This window comes from Macaca fascicularis, chromosome 6 (genome assembly GCF_037993035.2).
Source record: "Macaca fascicularis isolate 582-1 chromosome 6, T2T-MFA8v1.1".
Taxonomy (NCBI): domain Eukaryota; kingdom Metazoa; phylum Chordata; class Mammalia; order Primates; family Cercopithecidae; genus Macaca; species Macaca fascicularis.
Window position 1 is genome coordinate 173,787,840 of NC_088380.1, and position 27,994 is coordinate 173,815,833.

The 27,994-nt window shown below is 36.6% G+C and overlaps 1 protein-coding gene across 8 annotated transcripts in view; it reads left to right on the forward strand.

The window, feature by feature from the left end:
- The window catches only part of TENM2 (teneurin transmembrane protein 2), a 1,286,794-nt gene that overhangs the window by 69,037 nt on the left and 1,189,763 nt on the right, over positions 1 to 27,994 (forward strand). For all 8 annotated transcript variants that reach the window (XM_045395034.3, XM_045395036.3, XM_005558468.5 and 5 more), the window contains exon 2: positions 25,522 to 25,635. The gene's annotated coding sequence lies outside the window, so the exon portion shown is untranslated. The remainder of the gene's footprint in view (positions 1 to 25,521; positions 25,636 to 27,994) is intronic.

Sequence of the window (27,994 nt, forward strand, 5' to 3'; positions counted from 1 at the left end):
TTTTAAAATCTGTTTGGGTTAGCATTTAGCATTTCTCCATCCAAGGGAATCATAACATTGATGGAATATCTATCAGCCCATTCTTATGAGCTAAAGTAATTAAAAAAATTCTTTATTATTCTCTGTATGATAGTAACCTACAATAAATTTGGAATGAGTTGTTCAAATATTGACTATCAAAGCAGTGTCCTTCTGCTTCTCTGAATAAAGGAGGGGAAAAAATTTGAAGGGTTTTAGTTATAAGGTTTTAATGAAACTCATGATTTCAGAGTCACCATACTTTGGAAGATAAATGTGTAAGAGATTTGGTCACACCGCAGAAACACACAACTAACCACAAAATTATATGCAGTGTGATGTCAATATTAAGGAAACACACAGAAATAAATTCCGAATCTGGAGAAGAATAAAACTTTATGGATGTGATACTATACGTTATAATTTAGTATTATTTTGTTCTGATTTCATTAAGTCAGGAAATGCACCCTTTCAAAAATGTGCCACATCTCATTACTCTACACAATGAACAACCATTAAAAATTATTGCTGCTAAATAAAATGCCTGTTTGTGTTACCTTTTATCTTGAGTTACTTTCTAAATTACATATAATTCCATAAGAAAAATTTAAAATAAATCCTCCCAAGAAAATTGAGCATTGGACCAGAAGATGTCTGAGGTCTTTAATAATTGTAAGATAGCTATTATTCCAATAAAGATACTTTGATTTGTTTTCCTTTGAAAATGTCATTGCAGCTATTTAAAATTTGCAAGTGGGGATGGCGAAATAGGGAAAGGGGTTCTCAGCAGGTACTGGGAGAATAGTGTACTTTTTTTTGTTGTTTAAGAACCACAATGTTGAAACTACATAATTGCGTAGTAACTGTTGACCTTGTAATTACACTGTAAGTACCTGTAGTGACAAGATAAATGCATGGTTATTTCAGTCTTTTAAGCTATAGGGCTATCATGCGACCCTAACAATGTAAGCTACATAGTAATTTATTTGTAGAGTAAATAGTGCTTACTCACAAGTTATACCTACACATGTGCTTTCTGTGCTACACAGATCCATAGAAACATGGCAAATCAGTGCCCTCTAGGCACTTTTATTGAAATGACACACGAGTCACATGTATGTATCCCACTCGGATTATTTAAGTTATTTGTGGAGCATTCAGGGTTTTTCATGACTACTTTTTGTCCTAAAATTTACTGTTTTTAAAAGAAATAGAATTACAAGTGACTTATTTTTACCGGTAATTTCTTTTTGTTACAATAGTATTAATATGTAATCATATGATTTGTTAACTGAGAGTCCTCTTGTCTTTAAACCACTTTTAAAAGAACATCAAACTATATTTATTTTAACAAGTTGTTAAGTAAAAATCTTTGAGTTTTCAGTGAGAAGAAAACAGTTGTCGTGAATGATTTTTTGAAACAAAAATGTTTTTATAATGTAAACAGTAATGGTAGTTATTAACATTTATTGAATGCTTGTTAAGCCCTAGGACACTATGTTAATTACCCCTAATTTAGCAAGGTTGCTAAAATTTGGATTTCAATATCCTGAATGTGTTAGTGACAATTTGATGTTAACTAAGAAGCTGGTTGGTGAATTCTTTTTCAGTCATTTGTTCATTCAATATATATATATTTTTTCAGTCTCTGTTGTACCAGATACTGTGCTAGGTAGTCCTTAGGGACTAGTCATCTTTCTAATGCAAGAAAAGATTGAGCAACTGACTTCAATCTATTCTGTCAAAATCACAGTAAGCATGAGAGGTAATAAGAATCAATTAAAGTTACCCAGTAATGAGGTCAAAGGTAGAGTTGTGATGTAGGATGAGTGTTCCAGGCTGAAGAGACAGCTGGTTCAAATGCCAAATACAAAGATTGGGAGATTTAAAACCACCACCGTGGCTAGTACTTAGAGTTTGAGCTTGTAGAGAGAAGGGTCTAGAACAGGGATTCCCAACCCCTGGACTGCGGACTGGTGTTGGTCCGTGGCCTGTTAGGAACAGGGCTGCATGGCAGGAGGTGAGCGGCAGGTGAGCTAGCATTACCACTTAAGCTCCACGTCCTGTCAGGTCAGCAGAGGCATTACATTCTCATAAGAACTGTGGACCCTATGGTGAACTGGCACGTAAGGGATCTAGGTTGCATGCTCCTTATGAGAATCTAAGTAATGCCTCATGATCCGAGGTGGAACAGTTTCATTCTCAAACCTTTCCCAACCTCAGTCTGTGAAAAAAATTTTCTCCCATGAAACTGATCCCTGGTGCCAAAAAGTTGGGGACCACTGGTCTAAAAGACAGACAGTATGCCTTGAACAACCTCATGGTAGGAGTTTGGATTTCATCCTGAGATCAATGAAGAATAATTGAAGAGCTTAAGCATAAGATTGAGATGTTAGATTGTGGACAATGAATGAGAGCGAGGCAGGACTGACCCTAGAGACATATTATTGATGTCATTATAGGAATCCAGCAGAGACAGGGTACTGCTCAGAATTTGACACTGAGAACTGCAAAGATTCCTCTCTTTGTCTGCATAGTTCTTCATTCTGGAGTGCTTAATGTCACCACCCTTAATGAGAGTGGACATTTGCCCAGTTCCAGTGTAAATTCAAGGTGGGTCTGGGATGAGCAGTTTGGAACCACTAATTGGATGAGGATTGGCAATGTTGCTTGCAATGGGATCCTGAACATAATGTATCACGCACTGTTTATAAGTTCTGGCAAAACTTTGTCAGCCTGGAGGTGGTTTCAGCTCATGAGATATACTTCAATTTTCCCTTGTCTAAAACACTGACTCATTCTCTGAATCCACAACTGCCGCTTTTCCCCCTGTGGCCTCTCTGTTGATCCATTTCCTCTAACCAATACATAGTTTCCACATGGTGTATTTTTTCCCTTTTGACAAAAATTTGCAACTGAACCTTCCTATGAGAGACTACGTATGTGAACTACTCCAAAGGGCTTATGGAAAGCTAAATCGGGACTGTTTTTCTTAGCACATCAGTTTGTATGATAAGGGGTGAAAGAAAAAAAAAAAAAAAGCAAAAGGCAAACTTTTGTTTGGATTCAAATGTCATCTTTGCCTGTGCCACATTTATTTTTATTTCCTCTCTGACAAGGAATGTTAACTTTCCAGGAAAACTCAACTTCTCTAAGAGAACAGCCAACACAAACAATTTTTTTTAAGGTGTGATTTTCCTTGAGGCTGTGATTTTATCGTTTGGAGCAAATGGTGAGTTTGGAGAAAAACAAAACAAAAAAAAGCTTGGAGTGTACATTTCCTTTACTAGGACATCAGATTGAATCATGCTTTGGGTATTTTGGCCATAGTGTTTTCCCGTCCTCTTTGCCTCCCAGGAGACCCTAATGTGAAACAAAATGGAAAACTCTATTCACATTCTCTTTGGGTCAGACCTCCAGGGACTCGGAGGAGGTGAGAGAAACTTTCGCTTGCTCATGATATATTCTAGACAGATGTTGTCCCTGAAAATATTTGCATTGGCAGCTTTTTATATTGGTACAAGGTGGGTTATCTGAAAAGAAATAATCTTTTTCCTTTTGCAAAATGCAAATATTTCTCTATTCAAGTAGGATATTCTCAAAACAAATTAGTTTTTTTAATTCAAAATAGTCAGCTATATCATACAAGTAGCTGAATTCCCTTATTTTTGCCCATGTCTCTTTCATATTGCAGAGATCAAAGAAAATCTGTATTTGTTTTTATTTTTTCAAACTCATTAAAGCTTGAATAAATTGTGTTAAAATAAATCTATGTTATCTTTGCAGTTTTTCCTTTGTGCTTTTGAATTTGAGTGGATATCTTCTGTTTATAATATTTGTATTTTTCTATTTTGTAGTATAAGCAGCTGACAGGTAAAGCCATTCATGTCTTCGCTATATAACAACAAAAGATAATGTTCATTTAAAGAGGTATTTTGCTTTTTAACTCAATCTTGCTATTCCTTTTATAACCATATACTATATCAATGATGGCTATTTAGAAAATAGGTGGAGTAGGAGGGATGGAGAATACCTCAATAATATAATTGCACTAACATTTGTGATTACGTGACACCTGAATTCTACTTAATACTACAGCTTTACTTATTCCCTGAACTTTTACTATTAATAATATCTAGCCTGAAAAAAAAGGTTGAAATGCCAACATCATATTGGAAGACAAATTTACATTTCATTCCCAACACCGTAATTTAATAAAAGTTTTATGGTGTTACGGGTACTTAATTATGCTCCAAGCAGAGCTGGAATTTAACATTGTTCCAGATACAGAGAGGATCTGGTTGGTACTTTATTTTAAACGGTCCTTTGAAAGAGCATTGTCGTATATGATACACCAAATACGCTGCTTTTAAAAGACACTTTGGAAAACAGTGAATTACTTAAATTGTTTTTCATTTCTGTGAGACAGCATAAAGTCTCATAATTCACTTAGGTTGATTTAATATACTAGGTTACCGGATTATTAGGCTTTGTTTTTTTTTGTTGTTGTTGTTTTTTTTGGAGACGGAGTCTCGCTCTGTCGCCCAGGCTGGAGTGCAGTGGCCAGATCTCGGCTCACTGCAAGCTCCGCCTCCCGGGTTCACGCCATTCTCCTGCCTCAGCCTCCCGAGTAGCTGGAACTACAGGCGCCCGCCACCTCGCCCGGCTAGTTTTTTGTATTTTTAGTAGAGACGGGGTTTCACCATGTTAGCCAGGATGGTCTCGATCTCCTGACCTCGTGATCCGCCCGTCTCGGCCTCCCAAAGTGCTGGGATTACAGGCTTGAGCCACCGCGCCCGGCCTAGGCTTTGAAATAGTCTTTCCTTTAGAATTACAGTGATGTTGATGTTACTATAATATAGACAATATATGTAAAGTTTACATCGTAAGCTAAGATAGGAGTTTTCTTTTTTTCCCCCTTAAGTAAACATTCTCCTGGGCACTGTTGGAAATAGTTTTTTAATACCTTTTTACCTCTTCTCGTATCCAGTGAAAAGTCCAGTTGCTTAGATTTTTAGAATCTCAGTGAGATTCATGTTATCTTCCTTTACTTAAAATTATTCAATGCTTTCTTCCCAGTGTTGACTAAATCTAGTCCAAACTGCCATTTACAATTCTCCAGTCTGGCTCCTACCAACTTTAATTTGCATATGTGACATCCCGGCTAAACTCCAGTCCTCAGAAAGGCTCCTCACCTCACTGCCTCTGTTTCACGCTGGTTCCTCTGGTGGAATTCTCCTTCTCCTCCCATTTCTATCTGGTGATTTTTTCATCTTTCAAGCCTTGGCCATATGTTAACTTTTTCCCAGATTGAAGTATTTTTTCCAGTATTGGTTTCTTCTACTATATTTTTTATTTTTTCTTATGACACTTATTACATAGAAACTTACAAAATATGTTCTTATAAGCATGGTCTTAGCATGCATTAATTTTATTAACTCCTTATTAACTAAGTTCCTTGTCAGAAGCACCTGTATCTCACTCAGACTTGGAAGCACTTGCGTGATGCTGGGTACATAGTAGGCACTAAATGTTTCTGGAATGAATAGATTCACTTTTGGAGCAGATATTCGTATGCGCTAATTGAGTGGTCACATCTCCTTGCCTCTGAATACATTGTACTTAGTGCTTCAACTTAAACTGGCTATAACTCCAAATTATCAACTGTAAAGAGTCTATTCATGTGTATCCATGAACTTTTTCACCATGAAAACCTTCGAACTAGGCGAGGCACAGAGGAGCATGCCTGCACTGCCAGTTACTTGGGAGGCTGAGGCAGGAGGATCACTTGACTCTAGGAGTTTGAGAGTAGCCAGGGCAACATAGTGAGCTCCCTATTTTAAAAAATAAAACCAACTCCCAATTGATTGAAAGTATTGATTTTTTCCATCCACTTTACACAACAGGGATTTAACTTGCACTGCCAGCCACCTCATTCTTATATAAGGTTGCATAACTAACCATAGATATTTCCAGGTATAGCCCTCTATTTTGAAAGTTTTATTTTTATTTAATTAACAAGTTTTATTTTTTAGAAGAAGTTTTAGGTTCATAGCAAAACTGAGCAAAGTACAGAGAGTTCCCACATACCCATTCCCCTCTGTCCAATCTCTTCCACTAGAACAACCTCCACCAGTGGTGCATTTGTTACAATAGACAAACTGACATTGACACATTATTATCATCCAAAGTTCATAGTATACATAAGGGTCCACTCTTGGTGTTTCCTGTTACATGGGTTTTGACAAATGGATGATGACATGTCTCCACCATTGTAGTATGTCATACAGAATAGTTTAGCTGCTGTAAAAATCCTCTGTGCTCTATTTATTCCTATCTCCTGCCAATTCCTGAAAATATCTAATCTTTTTACTGTCCATAATTTCACCATTTCTTCAACGTTGCATAGTTGGAATCATACAGGATGTGCTGTTAAAGATGGGGTTCTTTTACTTAGTCAGATGCATTTCAGTTTTCTCCATGTCTCTTCATGGCTTGATAATTCATTTCTTGTTAGTGCCGAATAATATTCCATTGTCTGGATATAATACAGTTTATTCATTAACCCACTGAACGATACCTTGGTTGCTTCCAAGTTTTGGCAAATGAATAAAGCTACTGTAAACATCTGTGTGCAGATTTTTGTGTAGACATAAGTTTTTACCTCCTTTGAATAAATACCAAGGAGTGTGAGTGTTGAATCATATGGTGAAAGTGTATTTAGTTATGAGAGAAACTATAAACTGTCTTCCAAAGTGGCTGTACCATTTTATGCTCCCACCAGCAATGAATTAAGATATTTCATTGCTCCACATCTGAACCAGAAGTTGGTATTATCAGTGTTTTGGATTTTGCCACTCTAGTAGGTACAGAATAGTATCCCATTGTTTTAATTTGCAATTTCCTGATGACATATAAAATTGAACATCTATTCATATGTTCAATTGCCATTTGTGTATCTTCTTTGCTGAGGTGTCTGCTCAGGACTTTAGCTCATTTTTTAAAAATGGGGTTGTTCATCTTTTTATTGTTGAGTTTTAAGGGGTCTTTGTAATTTAGGATGAGTCCTTTATCCTGTCTTTTAAAAATATTTTCTCCCAGTCTGTGGCTTGTCTTCTCATTTTCTTGACATTTACTTTTGCAGACCAGAATTTTTTAATTTTAATGGAGTTTAGCTTATCAATTATTTCTTTCATGGATTGTGCCTTTGATGTTGTGTGTAAAAAGTCACTGCCATACTCAAGGTCATATAGATTTTTCTCCTATGTTATCTTCTAGAAATTTTACAGTTTTGCATTTTGCATTTAGATCTCTGATCCATTTTGAGATAACTTTTGTGAAGGTCACAACATCTTTATCTAGATTTATTTTTATTTTTTGCATGTGGATGTCCAGTTCTAGCCTAATTTTTTTTAGAAGACTATGCTTGCTCCATTGTATTGCTTTTGCTCTTTTGTCAAAGATCAATTGATTATATTTACATGAGTCTATTTCTGGGTTATTTATTCTGTCCCATTGATCTATTTGTCCATTCTTCCACCATTGCCACACAGTCTCAATTATTATAGCTTTATAGTGATATTTTGATTGGGATTGTTTTGAATCTACAAATCAAGTTGGGAAGAAGTGACATTTTGACAAGATTGAGTCTTCCTAACTTTGACATGGAATATCTCTCCCTTCCTTTAGTTCTTCTTTGATATCTTTCATAAGCATTTTGTAATTTTCCTCACATAGATCTTGTGCATATTTTGTCATATTTACAACATAAGTATTTAATTTTTATGGATGTTAATGTTAATGATACTGTGTTCTTAATTCCAAATTCCACTTGTTTATTGTTGGTATAAATGAAAGCAATTAACCTTTATATATTAACCTTCTACCTTGCTGTAATTGCTTATTAGTTCTAGGAGGTTTTTAAAATAGTTTTTGGGGTAGATTCTTTAAGATATTCCACACTGATGATCTTGTTAACTGTGAAAAAAGACACTTTTATTTTTTTCACAATCTGTATACCACTTCTTTCCTTTTCTTATTTTATTGCATTAGCTAGGTTTTCCAGTACAATGTTGAAGAGCAGTGGTGAGAGGGGATGTCCTTGCCTTGCTCCTGATCTTAGTGAGAAAGCTTTAAGTTTTCACCATTAAACATTAAGGTAGCTCTATGATTTTTATGGATTTTTTTTATCAGACTTAGGAATTTCTCCTGTATTCCTATTTTGCTGAGGTTTTTTTTTATGATAAATGTGTTGGATTTGTCAAATGCTTTCTCTGAATTTATTGATATAACTAAGTGATTTTTCTTGTGTAAGCTGTTGGTTGATGGATTATATTAATTGATTCTCTTTAGACATTTCTCACAAGGCAGTTATATACTGGCAACAAATTCCCTCCAATTTTGTTAATTTGAGAAAGTATATATTTCTCCTTTATTTGAAGGATAATTTCACAGGGTACCAAATTCTCAGGTGGCAGGCATTTTTCTCCCAAAATGTTAAGTATTTCATTCTTCTCTTTTATTGCTTGCATGGGTTTTGGGGGCAAAGTTGGATGTAAATCTTACCTTTGTCTTTCTAAAGTTAATATTTTTAATATATATTATATATTCTATATATATATATCTTATATATGGCATATATATAAATAATATATGCCATGCATATGATATATATGGTGTATATATAAAAATATATATGCCATGTATGTATGACTTCACTTATATTTTATTAATATTGACCTTTGATTTTCTGATGTTTGAATGTGATATGCCTAGGTGTTTATTTGTTCTCTGGTTTTGTTAGTTTTTTTCTCTCCTCCTCCTCCTCCTCCTCCTCCTCCTCCTCCTCCTCCTCCTCCTCCTCCTCCTCTCCCTCCTATTTTCATTGGTGTTTTCCAATCTTCCTGGGTCTGTGGTTTGATTTCTGGCGTTAATTTTGGGAAATCCTCAGTCATTATTGCTTCAAATATTGCCTGTGGTCCTTTCTTTATTTCTTCTCCTTCTAATATTCCCATCACAAATGTTACATCTTTTGTATGTGTCCTGCAGTTCTTGTATATTCTGTTCTTTTTTTCCATTTGCTGTTCTCCCTGCTTTCAGTTTTGGAAATTTCTATTATCATATCCTCAAGTTCAGATATTATTTCTTAAGCTGTGTCCAGTCTACTAACGGGCCAATCAATGGTATTCTTTATTTCTGTTACAATGGCTTAGATCTCTAGCATTTCTTCTTTTAATGTTTTTCCTAAAATTTGCAACTCTCTGCTCACATCATTTATCTATTTTTGTATGTTGTGTACTTTTTCTGTTAAGACCCTTAGCTTATTAATGGTCATGTAAAAAACTTATTGGTCTGATTATTCTAAAAATCCTGCCATCTCTAACTCTGGTTCTGATGCTTGTTCAGTCTCTTCACACTTTATTTTTTTTGCCTTTCATTATGCCTTGCAATTTTTTGTTCAAAGATGGCATGGTGTACTGGGTAAAAACACCTGTGGTAAATAAAACCTTTTGTAATGCAGTGATAAGATGCAGGAGAGGAGTATTTTATATTCTTCTGGTTAAGTCCCAGTGAACGTGGACCATGAACTTCATCAGCGCTTCTCAGTTTCCCCACTCCCATTAGGTGGGACAGGATGGCTGGAAGGGGCTAAAGTTGGCATTTTCCCTATCCCCCCATGGAAGGCTAGAGAAAACTGGAGTTGATATTTCTCTTAGCACAGGTAGGTTAGGTTACGCTACCTATCAGGAGCTTAGGCTCTAGTAAAATAGTTTCTCTTCAGAGCAGACCTTGTTAAGAACAGAATACTCTGGTGTATTTCAAAATCGTTCCTTTCCTCCTGCCCCTGCCAGAAGCACAGGGAGATTTTTCTCTAATACTCGCTGTTAGGATTTGGCAGAGCTCCTGGGATTAAAACTCACAAATATGTTGGAGCCTCCCTATGACTGGGTCCCGCTGGAGTTTTTAAGTCTTGGAGCTGTCCACTCTGAGCCTCTAGCAATTCATCAACTACAGTTCAGATTTCCTTACCCCAAAACTGGTTCCACAGAGGTTTCTGCCTGTGGCTTTCTGCTCCATTGTGTTATTCCCTGAATATACCTACAAGTCTTTTAAATTTGGGGGCCAGGAGTCCGACCAACGACCTCACTTATCTGACATATCTAAGAAGAGTTGTTGATTTTTCAGTTTGTTCAGGTTTCCACTTGTTAGGATGGAGCAGTGACTTCAAGGCTTTCTACAAGCCAGGCCAGAAAACAGAAGTTAAGGGTCAGTGTTAAAGTTTTGTTAAGTTTTGAGAGTGGAGTCTATGGCCTGTAACTGGCATTCTATAAATAATTGTTGACTGACCAACTGATTGATTCATATATTCTATGTTAAATATCTATCTAGGGATAGTTGACCGGGGATGCAATAGATGATGAGTTTTACAAACTCTGATAATTAAAATGTGTTAAAAGAAACATATTTTTAAAAAAACACATGACTTTAATTAAAACTTTAAATAGCTATTGCTATTAGGTGTATTCTGTTTCTTAGAAAGTATACAATTTTTGGCAAGGCATGGTGGCTTATGCCTGTTATCCCAGCACTTTGGGATGGTGAGGCAAGAGAATCACTTGAAGCCAATAATTTGAGACCCCCCTGGTTAACACAGCAAGACTCTTTCTCTATAAAAAGTCATCCAGGTGTGGTGGTGCATGCCTGTGGTTACAGCTACTTGGTAGGCTGAGGTGAGAGGATCACCTGAGTCCAGGAGTTCAAGGCTTCAGTAAGCCATGACAGTGTCACTGCCCTCCAGCCCAGGCAACAGAGCAAGACCTTGTCTCTTAAGGGCAGGGGGAGCGGGAGAAGGAAAAGAAAAGAAAAAGAGAAAGTGCACAGTTCATCTTACTTTCTAGACCATTTAAAACTACATAATCTTCAGTTCTCAAACTGTGGGCTGAGGTGACTGGGTGAGCTTCAGCAAACTCACTTGGGATCTACAAGATATTTCTAATATACAAGAAAAGACAGCACCCCCCAGTCTAAACTGCTACTATTAAGTTGTTTGGACCTAAATGCTTATTACATGAACTCTCAGGTAATTCTCTTGCCTTAGGGGAACCATGAAAATATTACTGAGACACTAAGGGTACTGTGAACTGAGAAAGTCTGCAAACCTCTGATATAATCCATCATTTAAATATGAATATGTGGCATATGAATCAGAAAAGGTAACACTGGAATTCCCTCACTGTCATTAAAACATACAAAATGCAAACCTTAATGCACAAATCTCACTTTAATAAAGTAATAATGGACTATTTAGGAGTATAAGTAGTCATTCCTAACATGTTGATTTTAGAAGCTCCCATATATGTCAACTTTTTGGAATTCATAGTGCATTGGTCAATAGAGAGAATGTTAATTAACAAGGGTGATAATGTTCCCATTCACCCATATAAACCTATTTATTCCATTATGTAGCTATTGCCAATTAAAGCTATACTGGATATACTTAAGAGGTTTTCAGACGAATGTTTCTGCTACCTTGTAGTTGAGGTGCCAAATGAAAGATCATACTTTGTAGTGGATAGTATAAACAATGTCCTTACATAGAAACATACACACATATATATGTTATGTCCCAAAGGCATTCAGAATTGAAGGCAAGCACCAGCAACACCTGGGAGCTGATAACCATTGAAAGCTGGTTACTAACAGTTACTGATACCTAGTTACTGATAGTTATTTGATACTTCAAATGCTTATTTGATAGAATAAGTACATTTCTTTTCCCTTTCTTTTCTTTCTTTACTTTTCTTTTTTTTTTTTTTTTTTTGAGATGTAGTTTTGCTCTTGTCGTCCAGGCTGGAGTGCAATGGCATGATCTCAGCTCACTGCAACCTTCGCCTCCCAGGTTCAAGCGATTCTCCTGCCTCACCCTCCCAAGTAGCTGGGATTACAGGTGGCTGCCACCACACCCGGCTAATTTTTGTATTGTTAGTAGAGGCGAGGTTTCACCATGTTGCCAGGCTGTTCTCGAACTCCTGAGCTCAGGTGATCCACCAGTCTCAGCCTCCCAAAGTGCTGGGATTACAGGCATGAGCCACTGTGCCCAGCCAGAATAAGTAAATTTCTATATAGAATTTCTACTTATAATTTGTTTTAACTTATAAATCAAAAATTTTAAAATTAAAACAAATTCCATTTAGAAATTTACTTATGTGGCACTGCAGTCATGGATATATCTTTGTCAGATATTGTAGAAATATTGAAATATACCTTATATACTAACATTTTTCTTACACCTTGGTCCTGGTGGTACGATTAGAATTCCTTTACTACCTCTGCCTTGAAAAGTGTATCAACCATTGTTGCCCAATAGAAAAATAAGTTCACATAGATACATAAAGTACAATAGAAATACAAATATGAGCCACAAATATATTTTTTAAAATTTTAGACTATGTTAAAAAGCAAAAAGAAGGCCAGGTGCTGTGGGTCATGCCTGTAATCCCAGCACTTTGGGAGGTTGAGGCAGTCGGATCTCCTGAGGTAGTTGAGACCTGCCTGGCAAACATGGTGAAACCCTGTCTCTACTAAAAATACAAAAATTAGCCAGGCGTGGTGGTGAGCACCTGTAATCCCAGCTACTCAGGGGGCTGAGGCAGGATAATTACCTGAACCTGGGAGGTGGAGATTATGGTGAGCCAAGATCATGCCACCATACTCCAGCGTGATCAACAGGGAAAGACCCTGTCTCAAAAGAAAGAAAAGAAAAGAAAGAAAGAAAGAAAGAAAGAAAGAAAGAAAGAAAGAAAGAAAGAAAGAAAGAAAGAAAGAAAGAAAGGAAGGAAGGAAGGAAGGAAGGAAGGAAGGAAGGAAGGAAGGAAGGAAGGAAGGAAGGAAGGAAGGAAGGAAGGAAGGAAGGAAAGAAGGAAGGAAGGAAATTAAATTTAAAAATATATATATATTTTATTAAACCTAATATACCTAAAATATTATCATCTCAACATGTAGTTAATGTAACTATTATTAAGATATTTTAAATGCTTGTTTTTGTATTGTGTCTTTGAAAGCCAGTGTGTGTGTTTTACATTTAACACTCAGTTTGGATTCGCCACATTTTTAGTGCTTCATGGCTGGCATATTGGACATCACAGGTATGGACTCTCTGTAGTAGAATCACCTGTTGTTGCTCATTAAAAGTTGATTTTAACGAGCCTTTCCCCAGACTTAGAAAATTAGAATATTTGAGGGAGTGTCTAGGGGTCTAAAATTTTAAAAGTGTTCCAGGTGATTCTTCTACATGTTAACATTTAAGAACATTTTACTTCTGGGGTGGTGCATGATTAATCTCTCCTCAAAACACACACACACACACACACACACACACACACGCACATGCACACGCACACCACCCCCCCAAACACGAATGTTATTCCCCATTAATACTTATTTTCTTGGAAGAGAAAGTAAAGTCTCTTTCTTCTCTCTGCTTCTTCTTGAATAAACCCTAATGCTTCTATTACATGCATTTATTTTTTGAAATATATTTGTCAGTGGAAAGAATTCAGCTATTCTCCTTGAAAGAGTTCAGAGTCTGAGAATATGTGGTTTGCAAGGGTAGCCCATTGCTCAGATCACACTCATCCTAAAGTTGAGCATCTCTGTTCCAGTCAACTGGTGGCTATTTAATGCAATTTGCAATGGACACAGATAATTTAACAGGCACAATTTATTAGACAAACTTTTAAAAAGCAGAAGCATTTTCAGTGAATTCTACGCTCAAGGGTTGGTGAAACATTACTAAATATTTCCTGCATGGGTTTGGGACACTGAGGCAAATGGTAAGGATGGTCACAATAATTTTTCTCACAGAGATAATTGATTATCACATCCACAGCAGTGACAAATGGTAATGTAAGTGAAAGAAAAGAGTAAAAAATATTCAACCCTCAAAAGGATCATTCAATCACTCTTCTAGAGGCAGGTAACTTTTTACACAATTCCTATTGGTAAAGCAAATACAAACTGAATTCTTGTGTTAAACGTGTTTACTTTTGCACCAAAAACAGTAACACAGACAGTGTGTTTCAATTAAAAGGAACCCTGGAGCAAAAATGTGTTACAGTCAGGGGTAGAAGCAGAGTGTATCATTATCTCGTAGGCACAGCAGTCAAGATAATGAACAGCTAAGAAGAGTGGACAATGGAAGGTGAAGTATGACTTGTCATGAAACTGTCAATAGAATCTGAGCTCACTTTCCATTAGTAGGTGCTATGAAATTGCAGGGATGTGCTGAACAACTGCAGAAATAACTAAAGTAAAAGTGGCTTGATCGCACTTAGTAATTTTAAGTCTGATGTAATATTTGCCATTGTTACCAAAAGCCTTAAAGCAGTGATTTCAATGTTTAATTCCTCTTCTATGAGTTGGTGGTCTGAATTTTTCCTATATTGCTTTGACCTCGAAACAGAAATTCCTCAAGTGTTTTTCCTTTGAGAGCATTTTTGTTGTTACTCTTTATCTTCTTTAGTATGGAATGTAATAGTTGAATATCGCTTGGATTTCTGTCTCTTCTGAAGGGTAATAGGGTATTTTATAAATTCAGCTGAGAGGTGGGTTAAAGGTAGATTGGGTTTAGGTAAAAATTGATTGCTACTGAACTGAGTTCAAGCATAAAAATCCCAAATGGATAAAATCTAAATAGCGGACAGGCCAAAAGAAACATAAAATGAATCAGGTTAGATTTTAAATGAAAAATTCACTAAGATTCCATGTCCAAGAAGACACATTGGAAAAAAAATCTATGTCTGGTGAAAGAAATAATCAAGGAATTATAAATACTGTATAACTATTCTTGATTCATTAATTTATTCATTCAACATGGATTGGGCATCTACCTACTTCATGCCAGGTGTTGTTCTGGATCCTGGGGACAGTGGAACAAGACAGGCAAGGTCTCTGCTCTGATGTAGGGAGACACACAAGAAATGTATTAAAAAATAAACAAAGAAAATAATTTCACATAGCAATAAGTTAGATGAAGAAAATATAATAGGGTATTGTGGTGGAGTGACTACGGGGCTTGCGACAGCTGATCAATGAGAATTTCTTGGCAGAGAAAATAGTTTAAATCCAAAGGGCGAAGGAGCTAGAAGGAGAGAGAAGGTCTAAATGGATCTGACTATTAGTACAGGAAGGATACAGAAAGAAACTACGATCTTTCTGGCTTCCGCCTTAATGCCGAAATTCAACCTTCTTCTTTTGAAGAAGTCAGACCCCCTTCAAATCATAGATATTGAGAATTTTTGATGTAGGTCAACTGGTTTATTTCTTCCCACATCTTCTAGAGATGTCCAGTTGGTGGACACAGTGTGAGTTTCTAGACAGTTTCTCAGGTCTTTTTCACTCCCTATATTTCAAGTATAGGAATGTCTTTTGCCCCACGTTGGGCATCTCAGTGTCTGTTTCTGGAGCCACGTGTTGACTCTCCAGAGATAAACCTTGTGTCTTGCAAATTCTATGTATTCCGTGTCAGGCACGGAGTAGACACATGTAAATATTTTATTTTTAAAAGAAAAAATGAGAAAGAAGAACGTCGCCCAAAGCCAAACTGCTAAATTATGTTCTCATGCACAGTTCCAGGAGTTGCCAAGCTCAAGGTCTAGGACTGGTTTCAAAAGCATTAACAAGGAAGTTTTAAAATTCCTGAGCCTTACCCTTGGAGATTCCTATTGAGTAGACCCAGAACGATGCCTATGTATCTGCATTTTTTTAATGTTCTCTAATAGAACCTTATCATTAAACAGTTTTATGTCTGCTATTAGACCGGGGTGGGGGAATCTCATTTTTCTCTGTCAATGGCTTCCTTGACTTTAATTATTTGTTTTTTCACTCAGCCTTTCCAGTGGTATATTTGAACTACAGCCAACAATTAAGATTATTCTTACTGTGCTTAAGCATATGACAGGTACAGTAAAGGTATGTTTTGTTGTTGAAATTCAGAAGCCAAATAGGTCATTGTACAGGTCTTCTCCTTTGAAATATGTGCAAAATCTGCCCGTCTGAACCATCTCCCATCCTGATAATGAAATCAGTTCTCTTAATAGCTAGAAAGTTTACAATTGAAGCATATTTAATAGACTATATATTCACACCCTGAAAGCTTTGGATAGTTAGGATTTTAGATTAGAATTCAACTTTTTCTCCCTATTAAATGCCAGCCGGGCGAGTTGCATTAATGACGGTGGTTATGTTTGAATGTGAATGGGGGACATCTGGCGTTATCAGGAGATCAAACGTTGGGAGTCTGCGTGATGACTCTCATCTGTTTGTCACCCAGCAGGTGTAATGGATGGCAGGCATGTGGGCTGTTTGCCCAAGTTAATGTACAGGCCTAATATATTGAGGGGAGAAGAAGTTTCCCCTACAATTTTAAAGTGTCACAGCCCAAGGTAGGTGGATGGGGGCCTGGGGGAGGGTTGGACTGGTGGAGTGAATATTTTCCGCTGCACCAATTTCTTGAGTAAAATCGCCGTTTTCTAGCCTACAGGCATTTCCCTTGTCCCGTTTCAACAAACTTCCACGGCCCAATTTGTTATTCAAAAATTTATGGAAAATGTATGTTAAAGTGAAAAGGGTACATTGTGCAGAAAAGGGAAGCAGCTTGTAAGCATATCATTATGCGTGAGCCATGGGGCCCGCAGATGGCACTTCTACTCAGAAACGAGAGTCGTGCCAAAAGCTGAACTCTAAATACATTTAAATCACATATCTTTACTTAAAAATGGAGTATTTTGGAAGGAAAAGCAGATGATATTTAAGTACACAAGTGGTATTCTTTTGTTCCTCATATAATAGAGCCCTTTACAAAAGTCGTTGCCTTCTAAGTGTGCAGTAAGCCTTTCATTCCTCAAATTCCCCAGAGGATTTAGTTGCAGTGCATGGCTCAGTTCTTAATAGGATTAACCATTGAGGTAGTACCTTGCTACAAGAACAACTCTTGAAGTATCCTTACAGTTATTGAAAATTAAAGGATTTGTTTTGATTACTATGTTCAGTGCTAAAAGCAAACCTTTGTTTTGCACATTAGAAATAGTAACAAAAAATTATCATGACATACGGGATTCTTATTTTAATTGAAAATAAATTTTGCTCTTAGACTGTGCCAATCTGTTAATTAATTAGGGGGAGGGTAACGAAAGGATGAAGGCATTTGTTGGCTGCTTCTGAAAATATTTATTTTTTAATACAATAATTATGCTGATTTCTTGTTTAGACGGTGGTTATATTTACTATTACTAGAGAATTTGCATTTTAAAGGGTGCAATTCATGCCGGTAAGACTAATACAGTAAATAATCAGGTCACTTTTATTTTTTTCATTTGGAAGACTGGCATTATTTCTACTGGCACCTTATACAATGAGTATTTAGCTCGGAAATTGATTTTGAATGTGTATCTCTAACTTTTATTGATGCCATTAGATCTGACAGCAATATGATTAAAATACATTGTGTGTATTTAAAAGTTTAGCACATAATCTTTTATTTTAATAATCTAACAGCTTGATCTGTTTAATGATTGTACTTTTAGAAAATACAAAACTATAATTATATATACGACATTTGGTATACGGATCTTTAATTTTCAAAATATTGCAAACACATGTTATTTCTACAATTCTCTGCCCCTTCTTCACTTTCTTCTTCTAAAATATTCCACATACAGTAAATTCCTTTTGATTGTAATGGCCTGCATTGAGTTGCTGTGTATATGTGTGTGAGGGAGAAAGGATGTGTGTGTGCAGACACACACGTGTATGAGTAGTGTGAATGAGGGACAGAAATATGAATTATTTTTAAAGAAATACGATGCCATTATTTTCAGCTAACTACAAATAATACATGGTGATGGCTAATACCGTGTTGATAAATAGAAGTCCAGTGGGAATTACTCTTAATGCAAAGATAGGAATCAATTCTGGTTATTGGTACAGTGCTCATTTCCAACTGAATTCCCATAAAGCCCACTTAAAGATGCTCCAGAAGGGTTTATTCGTGGGCTGGATAGCTTACTGCGCTTACTGTGAAAATTTATCATAGACAACACTGGTCAGAATTTGTGTATTTGGACACCAAATTCCCTACAAACGGAGCACACTAAGCTTCCTTCTCTTTCTTTTGTAGTTGTACTGTATCGCTTTCAGTGGAATGCTGCAGTTAGTGTGTATTCTGCTGTCATTTTGTAGTTCTGGTTGATTTCATCAAGGATGATTGTGTGTTGATGAACTATTTTAAGTGGTCAGCTCACTTGATCTCTGTTCACTTGCTCACTTGAGTAAGTCTCCCTGGGTGGTGTGAGTGCTGTGCAAGGGAGTACAGGAAAGAGTTAATTTGCCTCCATATTAAGGAGTGAATATGATGAACAACTGGATGAATCTTTGAGGGATATTGTGGGTGATAGTTCAGGGGATCAGATCAACAATTAAATAGGTTTCTCATGGACAAAGGTTAAATATCATAATTACTATAATACCAAACCAAGGAGTAGGATGGGGCCTTAGTTAAGGAAAGCCAGCTTCCATACACAAAGGTCAGACTCTTTTGATGATTTAACAGGCATCCTTATTCCATGGATTCTTTCCTATCTACGCACATTTAAAAAGAGATGATGAGATAACATGGTGAAACCCCATCTCTACTGAAAAATACAAAAAACTAGCCGGGCGAGGTGGCGGGCGCCTGTAGTCCCAGCTACTCGGGAGGCTGAGGCAAGAGAATGGCGTGAACCCGGGAGGGGGAGCTTGCAGTGAGCGGAGATCCGGCCACTGCGCTCCAGCCTGGGCGACAGAGCGAGACTCCGTCTCAAAAAAAAAAAAAAAAAAGAGAGAGATGATGAAAATTTTATGTATCTCCTTATGTATTTCATGAACAAATCAAATGTCCCAGAATGTTTCAATGCAAATCAAATCCCAAGCAACATCGTTTGGCAGTTTTTAATTTTTGTTAATGATTTCAAATTTCCTGAAAATGAGCCATGTACATCCCTCAAAATAAAGAAAATAATCAGCAAGGGATTCACAGTTTCTAGTGAGACCTACAGGTTTCTGCTTATACTAATTTTTCTTCAAAAATGGTATTTTGTATTCTAAGCCATTCGGTAAATGAAAACAGTCCTTATATGATTTAGTACTCATTTGATTGCACTCTAAGCCTCTATATGAGTACTATTTTATATACTTTAGCAAAAGCAAATGAATCTCAACTATCTATGAATTAATTATAATTAGTGACCGATTTAATGTTTTCTTTTACATTCCTTTTTATATGTATTCATCTGAAACAAACATTATTCTAGGCATGCAATACACAATTATTAGTTCAAGTTGAAATGATTCTGTATAAAATTGGTCTCATATTTATTCATTCAGAAAATAAGCAGGGAGAGAATGCATATTTTATAAAACTTCAGTAATTTCTGTACCAGATATCCCTTAAGTAAAATAAGATTTGACCCTTTCAAAATTGCTTAATGAATCGATATTACATAGAATATCTTTCTAAACTTCTGCAGATTTTTTTTTCCTTTTTTTGAAGCCTTTGAACATAAGCTTTGCCACAGATACTGCATTTGAATGTTGAAAATATGATTGTGTTTTGATTGGCTTGGTGCATCTTTAAGATAGAAGCCACGTATTCTGAGCAAAGTCATGCCAACATTTGACAGATTATTGTGGAAATCTCTGGATGAAAGAGAGGGTGAGTTAAATTAATTAAAATGCTGTCCTAAAGAGTGGAAACTCCAAGATTCCATTTAACAAGAATAAGACACTTTTTTGAACAGAAGTGGTTTTGGAGTGAATAAAACATATTATAAAAAAAATCAAGGTGTGCTATTTTAAGTTTATTCTAAGCATATCTTTTCATTACTCTTTGGCTGCCCATAATTTCTTTATGATGTTGGTCAGGATCACCAAAGACTATGCTCTGCTCATTCATCTCTAACATACACTCGACAGTTCTCTAATCTATTTGTCATAACCACAGTGGACCTTCAGATCCTGAGGGAGGCTTCAGGAGCCTCTGGATGTTTTGAAATATTTTTCTCCCAGCCCTTTCCTCCTAAGATCCAACTTGGCTAGCTTGAGGATATCAATGAATTTCAAATAGCATTTGTGATGAGGCCACTTGCTCCACTGTGCAAATTTGCCATGGAAAGCAAATAAAATGTGACATCCTTCTCCTTCCTCCGGAGCCTCAGGACCACATCCACAGCACAGTGGTAGGTTCTCCACAGCACATTGGTCACTTTCCTCAGGATAAAGAAAGTGAGGTGCATTGAACAACCATAACTTTAGTAGAGAGACTTCTTTACCTAAGGAAGAGTTGTATTTTAAGCTGCTCGAATTTAACAGCCTCACTGTTCTTAAGTGACGTTTGATGTGTCTTTCTGAAGTTTAATAGTAGGTGGCAAAATTGCATGGGTTGGCTTGCAGTTTATATTTGAATACACCTTCCTTAGCATGTGACACAGGTCCTTAAACAGCATTAGTGCCCAGTCACAATCATGCAGACTTCATAAATACATAGGACATCTGTGTTCTTTGTTCACCACCAGTATCGCCTAGGAAAGGGCTGTTCTGTAGAAAATAATGTGAGCCACATGTGTTATTTTAAATTTTTAGTAGGCATATGATAAATAATAAGAGAGAGGAAAGCTGGTGAAATTAATTGTATTCATATATTTTATTTAACCTGGGATACCAAACCTTATCTTTTTAATGTATAACCAAAGTAAAAATGTTATTGAGATATTTTGCATTTTTTATACTAAATCTGTCAAATCTGGTGTGTAATTTATACTTGCAGTGCATGTCATTGCAGAATACTCACATTTCAAATGCTCATCAGTCACATGTAGCTGGTGGCTACTGTATCACACAGTGCAGACCTGGAGCTTGAAGTGGTATCACATACATAATCATCACTCAACTAAATATTTCTCAAATAAATGAGTGAATAATATTAGTTGACTGGTTTTGGTATATACAGACCAAGTAATAATTTCCTGTTATAAAATTATTTTATTGTGGGTCCAAATGCCTCATTATAAAATTTCTGTAGTAAGTAATATAGAGATCTTTTATTCAGACTTAGAATATTTCTTTCTGGAATAAGACTGAAGTTCTAAAATAGTTATATGAACAGTAGAATGCAAAATGGCTTGAGTATTCTGAAATTCATTTGTTTGAACTCATCATTTCATTTTCTTCTGCTGTGTGGAATGAAACTCATATGCTCGTATTTTTATGTCTGTGAAATCTGTATTTTTATTCATTAGAAAGAAGTCAATTAATTTGCATTTACTAATCTCCCATTCCTCACATTGTAATATCATTCTCTTTATATCTAAAGGGAAAATTGTTAATATTTCTTTTAAGCCTATAAACTTAATTTCCATTAAGGGAGCTGGTAGTTTGAATGAAGATAACAACATCTTGCAAGTTTTATTCCTATTGTCTGGATTTTTATAGGTTTTTCTATATCGCTTTCATTTGTGGCATTTGTGTAAGATATGTAGTCTGGTGTTTGCTTAATTTTTCTGATTTATATGTTTAATGGTAGCAAAGTTCATCTAAATGATGCAAATTAAAGAATCTCCAAAATTTTCCCCAAATGTCAATAATGTTTAATTATTTTAAATTGCTCATCTGATACTACTTTTAAATAAGGTATTTGAATATCTCAAATTTTCTACAAATATTAAAGGGAAAGTTAAAATAATTTGATTGAATCAAAAGGGGACCCAGATTAACTGGCATCAACAATCTAGAAAGTACATTTCCAATAGACAAAAAGCTTTGAAATAAAAATCAATGTATAGCATAGTCCTACTTATACACAATTTTGTCTATTCCAGGTAAATTTATTTATAGAGAGATGTCTAGAAGGATGCTCGCCAAAGTGTAAGCAGTGGTTATCGTTGGCTGATGTGATTTTGAATGATGTTTACTTACTTTTTATTTAGCTGAACCATTTAGATAGTTTTATAATGATGCTAAAAAATATTCAAAAATAAGCTTGAAAATATAGATCAGATCGCATTGTCGTCACAGAAAATTTGACATGTGAACTGTAACAGAAATTTCTATTTCAGAAAAACTATAAATTTGAGTTTGCCTAGTTCTGTCATTTAATTAATAAAGTATTTAATTTCAATCAACATATAAGCCTTATCTGATACATCTTAATGTAGATGAAAACCTAGTAAATAACATTTGTTAAATGTACTATCTTAAAGTGTGCACCATTTGTTATTGAATATTTGATGAGTGAAATATACTAGTCAAAAAATCTTTCTCATGTATTCATTTGACAAATAAATATTTATTTATTTATTTATTTATTGAGATGGAGTCTTGCTCTGTTGCCCAGGCTGGAGTGCAGTGATGCGATCTCGGCTCACTGCAAGCTCCGCCTCCCGGGTTCACACAATTTTCCTGCCTCAGCCTCCCAAGTAACTGGGACTACAGGTGCCTACCACCACACCTGGTTAAATCTTTTCTTTTTTTTTTTTTTTTTTTTGTATTTTTAGTAGAGACGGGGTTTCATCGTGTTAGCCAGGATGGTCTCGATCTCCTGACCTCCTGATTTGCCTGTCTCGGGCTCCCAAAGTGCTGGGATTACAGGCATGAGCCACCGCACCCAGCCTCATTTGACAAATATTTATGATGCAAATAACAAAATATGGTGTGAGTCTGATAGTTTGGAAAGTTGTGGATTTTTATGTGACTCTATTTCACTAATCATAATAAATATTAATAACAGCTACTTTTTATTATGTGCCATTGTGTTAAGTGAATAATCTATATAATCTTTACCGCAACCCTTTGAGTTAGATATTATTATTATTATTGTTATTATCCCTATCTTGGCCAGGAGGAATCCAAGGAACACGGAGGATTATAACTTGTCTAGGATCATATGACTGTTAAGTGTTTCTGTCAAGTGTGAAGACCAGGCAGTTGGACTGTAGCGCCTGGTGATTCAATCATTCCACTGTACCCAGTGTTCTACTGTACACAAATCATGCTTGGTTTGTCTTTGATATTTTAGCAGCAGGCTTTGAAATGTTTTACATTTATAATTACATTACATAGATTAACTAAGCACCGAACATTTTTATATTGCCTAAAATGGACAGTCATCTTATTAGTTTTGTTACTATAGGTAATTCTTAACTTATCTTTAGACTAAATTGGTGATCTAGCTGAGACAAGTATCTGACCCTACCACAGGTTCCTCTGCACGCAGGTCCCAGATGAAGTTCAGTGACTTGGCCAAGGCTTCACAGTTAGTCTGTGGGAAGACACACAAGTCCTATGTGCTTCTATTTGTCAGGCATAATTATTTTATACATTTGTACTATTCCTAATTATAAAAGTAATTTTTTAAATTCAACCCATTGGTGGGACTCCTTCAAAATATTCTTGCAATTTTATTTAGTAATAAAATTGTTAAATTGTGGCTCTTAATAGCATTACAAACTAATATTCAAGAGAGATTAAAGGATCAGAACTGCACAAGTGAGTAAACAGACTTGATTATAAGGACACCTAATTATTCCAAGGTAGGATATAATTAAGTGCTAAAGCTGTGTGATATAAAGACAATAAAGGCTGCAGTGTTTCTAAGGAGGGAATCAAAGAACCATATTCCTTTGCTGGGCTCTGCTTGCCAAGTTGAAGACTTGAAAAGTAAAACAAAACAAAGCAAGTTTACACAAGGTCTTACAGTTTTGTCTAGTCTTGTCAATTTGTCTTTTAAAGACACATAATCTTGATTAGTCAATCCTATATCTACCATTCTCAAATAATCATATACCGAGGTAACGTATTAATAATAAGGAAACTAGCTTAAAAAGGAAAGTAAAAATAGATGGTAATTATCCTTTGTTGTGTGTCAGAAGCATCTTCTTTTGATATTACTCAGTTTTGTGGTAGGCACTGGCTCCCCATTTTACAGACAAGAAGATTGTGGCTCAGAGGATTGAAGGGACATTGAATGAGGTTGTGCTTATTAGTGAAGGAGATCATCCAAATCCTAGAGTGCTATGGTTTTAATTCCATTCTCCCCACTGCATTTTGATGAATCGCTCCCCGCCACCCGCCCCCCCTCCAGTCGTCTGGAAGATCAGGATACTAGCACTCACGCTTTTATTCCAGATTGTCAGGTGTCTTTGTGGAGGGCAGAAGGGCTTCTCAGAGTGGTTGGGAAGATGCAGCCATCAGTCTTAAATTGCTGCTTGACCTTGTAAGGAGGGTGTCTAAGAATATAGTATGCAGCTGTGGCTGGACAGAGGCACTCAAGATGGGCTCAGGCAAGCTGGCGCTTCCCAGCTCATTAGAGAATCCTACACACTGCCTTCGACAGGCCAGACAAGGCGGGGCTTGTTGTGTTGACATGCGGAGGAATACATTTAGCATCCAAGATGAGAATGACTTGAGCAAAACAGAGAAATTAGAGCTAATTGTTTTCAATTATTGTCTCTCCCGTTTTTCAACCTCTCTTTTTTCTTCCACTTCGTCACTGCTCCAGTTTTACTTGCCAGAGGAGGAGGAACTTAATGAGTCACTTAATGATGTCTTGGTGAGGTTTAGTTTGATGTGTTGCCTTTTTTGGCCTTGGTTGGTGGGGAGGGCAGGGAATTGCTTTGTGCAAAGGCGTCAGTCATTAGGAGATGAACCCAACACGTCTGTTGATGAAGTTGAGACATGTAGCCTTGGAATGGTGGTAACAACAGTGACAAGGACAGCAGACATGTATTGGAGGAGTATTATGTGCTGAGCACTGTGCCACATGCTTTCATGGAATTTTATATTTTATCTTTGCAACACTTCTATGAAATGGGGGCTATTATATTCTAGTTTTCAGATGATTAAACTTATTTGCTCAGAGCAAGTTGTGTTGGGATCACTGGGACCTTCCTGTTATATGATATACCCCACATGCTATTGACAATGGTATTAGCCAGTAAATATTTAAATTTAAAAGTCAGCAAAATCATGCTTAAGTTGTATGGATGAGCAAACTGTACATTTTAAGATGAAATAAATTATTTGTAAATCTGAAGAGCAAACATAAGGTCTGTATATTGCTAGAAAGATGCGTCTGAATTATTCTCTCATTCTAATACTGTGTATTTCTGCATTTGTAGTATAAACTGCATCAACTTTGAAGGATAACAATAGATATTCCATAATTGTGATAATGTATCTTAATAGTAATAGTGTGCCATAATCAGAGTGACTTAACTAATCAATATGTTTTATACCATATTTTACACTCCTCTATTGAAAGATACTCTTCAAGAGATAAGGAGTGCAATTTAGTTCATTTAGCTCCTAATTCCAACTTTCCTACATTTTGAAGATGTATGGTATTCATTTGCATTTTTGGGGGTTTGCTTTATGTGCTCATTTGGGTCTTACCTATTTTCTTTTTCATTTTAACAGTTACATCCAGCTTTTTCTTGCCTAAGCGGTCTCGGGCTTGCTTCGTCATTTGGCTTTGCTGTGGAGCACTCCTGTAAAGCTAGCTGAATTGTACATCGAAGATCCACCCTTTTGGTGAGTGGAATCATAGCTACAATTTTGTGTTTTGCTCTGCCTCAAATTGTGTTTGCATTGTTGATCAAAGTGCTTTCATACAGGGTGCAAAATTGGGCCTTTCCAGCTCTGTGCAGAAAAGGATTTTCTTTTTCTTGTGGACAAAAGTAATTTGTACGGCCATTTTCTGTCTTTGAAATTTGCTATTGTCTCTCCCCCTCCCTACCCAATTGAATGACTTTACAGTTCTTTAGTCGCACATCTGCCCCTTTTCTACCTGGATAGATCCCCCTGTGACTCCCTGCACCTCACCCCACCAAATAATTTGGTCACCACAGTTTTCTTATTAGCTATCTGCACATAGAAATAAAACGTGCCGGTTGTGATTAGCTAGGTTACATAGCATCACATCATAGAGTGCAAAGGTCTTTTGGATGGAAAAACTTGGCCCTCTTAATCTGTTAAATGTTGTTAATCTATACAGGCCATAAGACAGCAAGCAAAGAGGAAATCATTAAGCTTTTCTCATGTTCCCGGTTAAATCATTTCTGCTTTTATGGCCCCTGAACTGGTGTTCTCCATATATTTCGACGTCATCTGGTCCTCTATATCAAATGTTTCTCTCAGGTTCTTTCTTAAGATACCTACAACCACTTTTCTCTGGTCCTCTGCTGTTTAGAGCTTGCTTTTATCTTTTCACAGATCAAATCCTACCAAGATGGCTCATTTTTGGGTGGAACAACTAAAGGGTTCTATAAGGACCATTAATGCACATGCAATTTTAATTTGAGGTCGTGACATCTGACTAAGCTAGAACATCAGCTACACCATATTTTTAGTAAATTGAGTATATATAGAGACTTTATGGTTAAGGATAAGGTGTAAGAGGAGATATTAAAAACTCATAAGTAATTAGACAAACCAGTGGAAAATAGATCTGGATTAAGTCATTTTTCTTCTTCTTCTTCTTTTTTTTTAACTCTTGATTCCTAGCAGAAATTTTTCTGCGAAAACGAGACATTAGTGAAGACTACGTCTTAGGCGGTTGAGGAAGTAGAAACGGTATAAGGACAAGGTGAAGACATGATTATGATGGAGGTGTTCATAGTACAATAATCAGCCTGGTTGAAACAGTCACTTTAGAAAGTACGTGAGGAGCAGATTATATAATTCCTGAATAGGAATCTCATGCTGTGGTGACGATTAAATGAGATAATGCAATAAACTACCTAGCCCAGTATTTAGACAAATAGTTAGGGATAAACGAATGTTGACAGCAGTTCTTACTCCATTTCGCTGGCGAAGAAACTGAAGTCCAAGCAACATGTTTGAAATCTACCTGTCTACCATGGCTAATTTTTCACATTCTTTTTGCTGGCTCCATACGTTTTCATGGATGTGCGGCCTGAACAGGGAGAATCTTCCATTAGAGTGGTAGCAGTTCTGTTAGGATTGTATTGTGTTTTCCTTCTGATACAGGCATTCAATTTAATAAGCAGTGCTCAGCACACCTTACCTTTCTCTGAAGAATAGTTGTTCCCAGTGTCTTGGAGGCCAGCTTCAAATTGGCTGTGCAACCCTGCCTTGGTTAGAAGGCAAGGTGAATAGTTCACAGACCAGGTGCCATTCTTTCCTGGAAACATCCCCTGGTGCTACTTGCTGTTGTAGAAGCTTGGGTCTGTTTTTGCTATTGTTCTTAACGAACTCTAACCAAGTGGTTAGGAAATCCGTTATAAATGCCGAGTTGTCAATTTTGGAAGAAATAGGAAGGCGTATGGTGAAACAGACACAAGACTCTGGCATATCCTATGCTAACCCATCTGTCCTCTCCCAGCAAGTAACAGACCAGAAAACTACAGACTTAGAGAGAGAGAGTTTCATGGGGGAGAACCTGGTAGAATGGAGCCTGCCATGGCGAATGAAGCCTTCGTTGAGGCTTCTTAGAGGGTTTCCCCATTATACCCAACAACCATCCCCTATTTTTCTCTTTGTGGTTCATCATCCTAACCTCATCATCTAATTTAATCTTCTAACTCAGTTTTCTGGTAAAATGTAACAAGATGGTTTTTTGGTGCATGGTGATTGGGAAAGTAGGCAGAGGATGGTAAGGAATGGCATGGGGATGCGGGAAGAAAAAGGAAAGGCTACATGGTTCTGGGAACTTCCTTGAGAATAAAAGCAAACCTCAGAATCTCAAGTTTAGAAGAGGAAAGCTTGAACAACTTGCTAAGTTCTCAGGTGTTTTACAGTGACCTGGCTAACAAGCTGGCCTGCACATTCATTCAATTCTTTCATAACGTGTTGCCGTCATGTGATTAGGGCAGTATTTTCATAATTCACTATTGCAACCAAAAATGTTTCAAATTATGGCTAAATAACA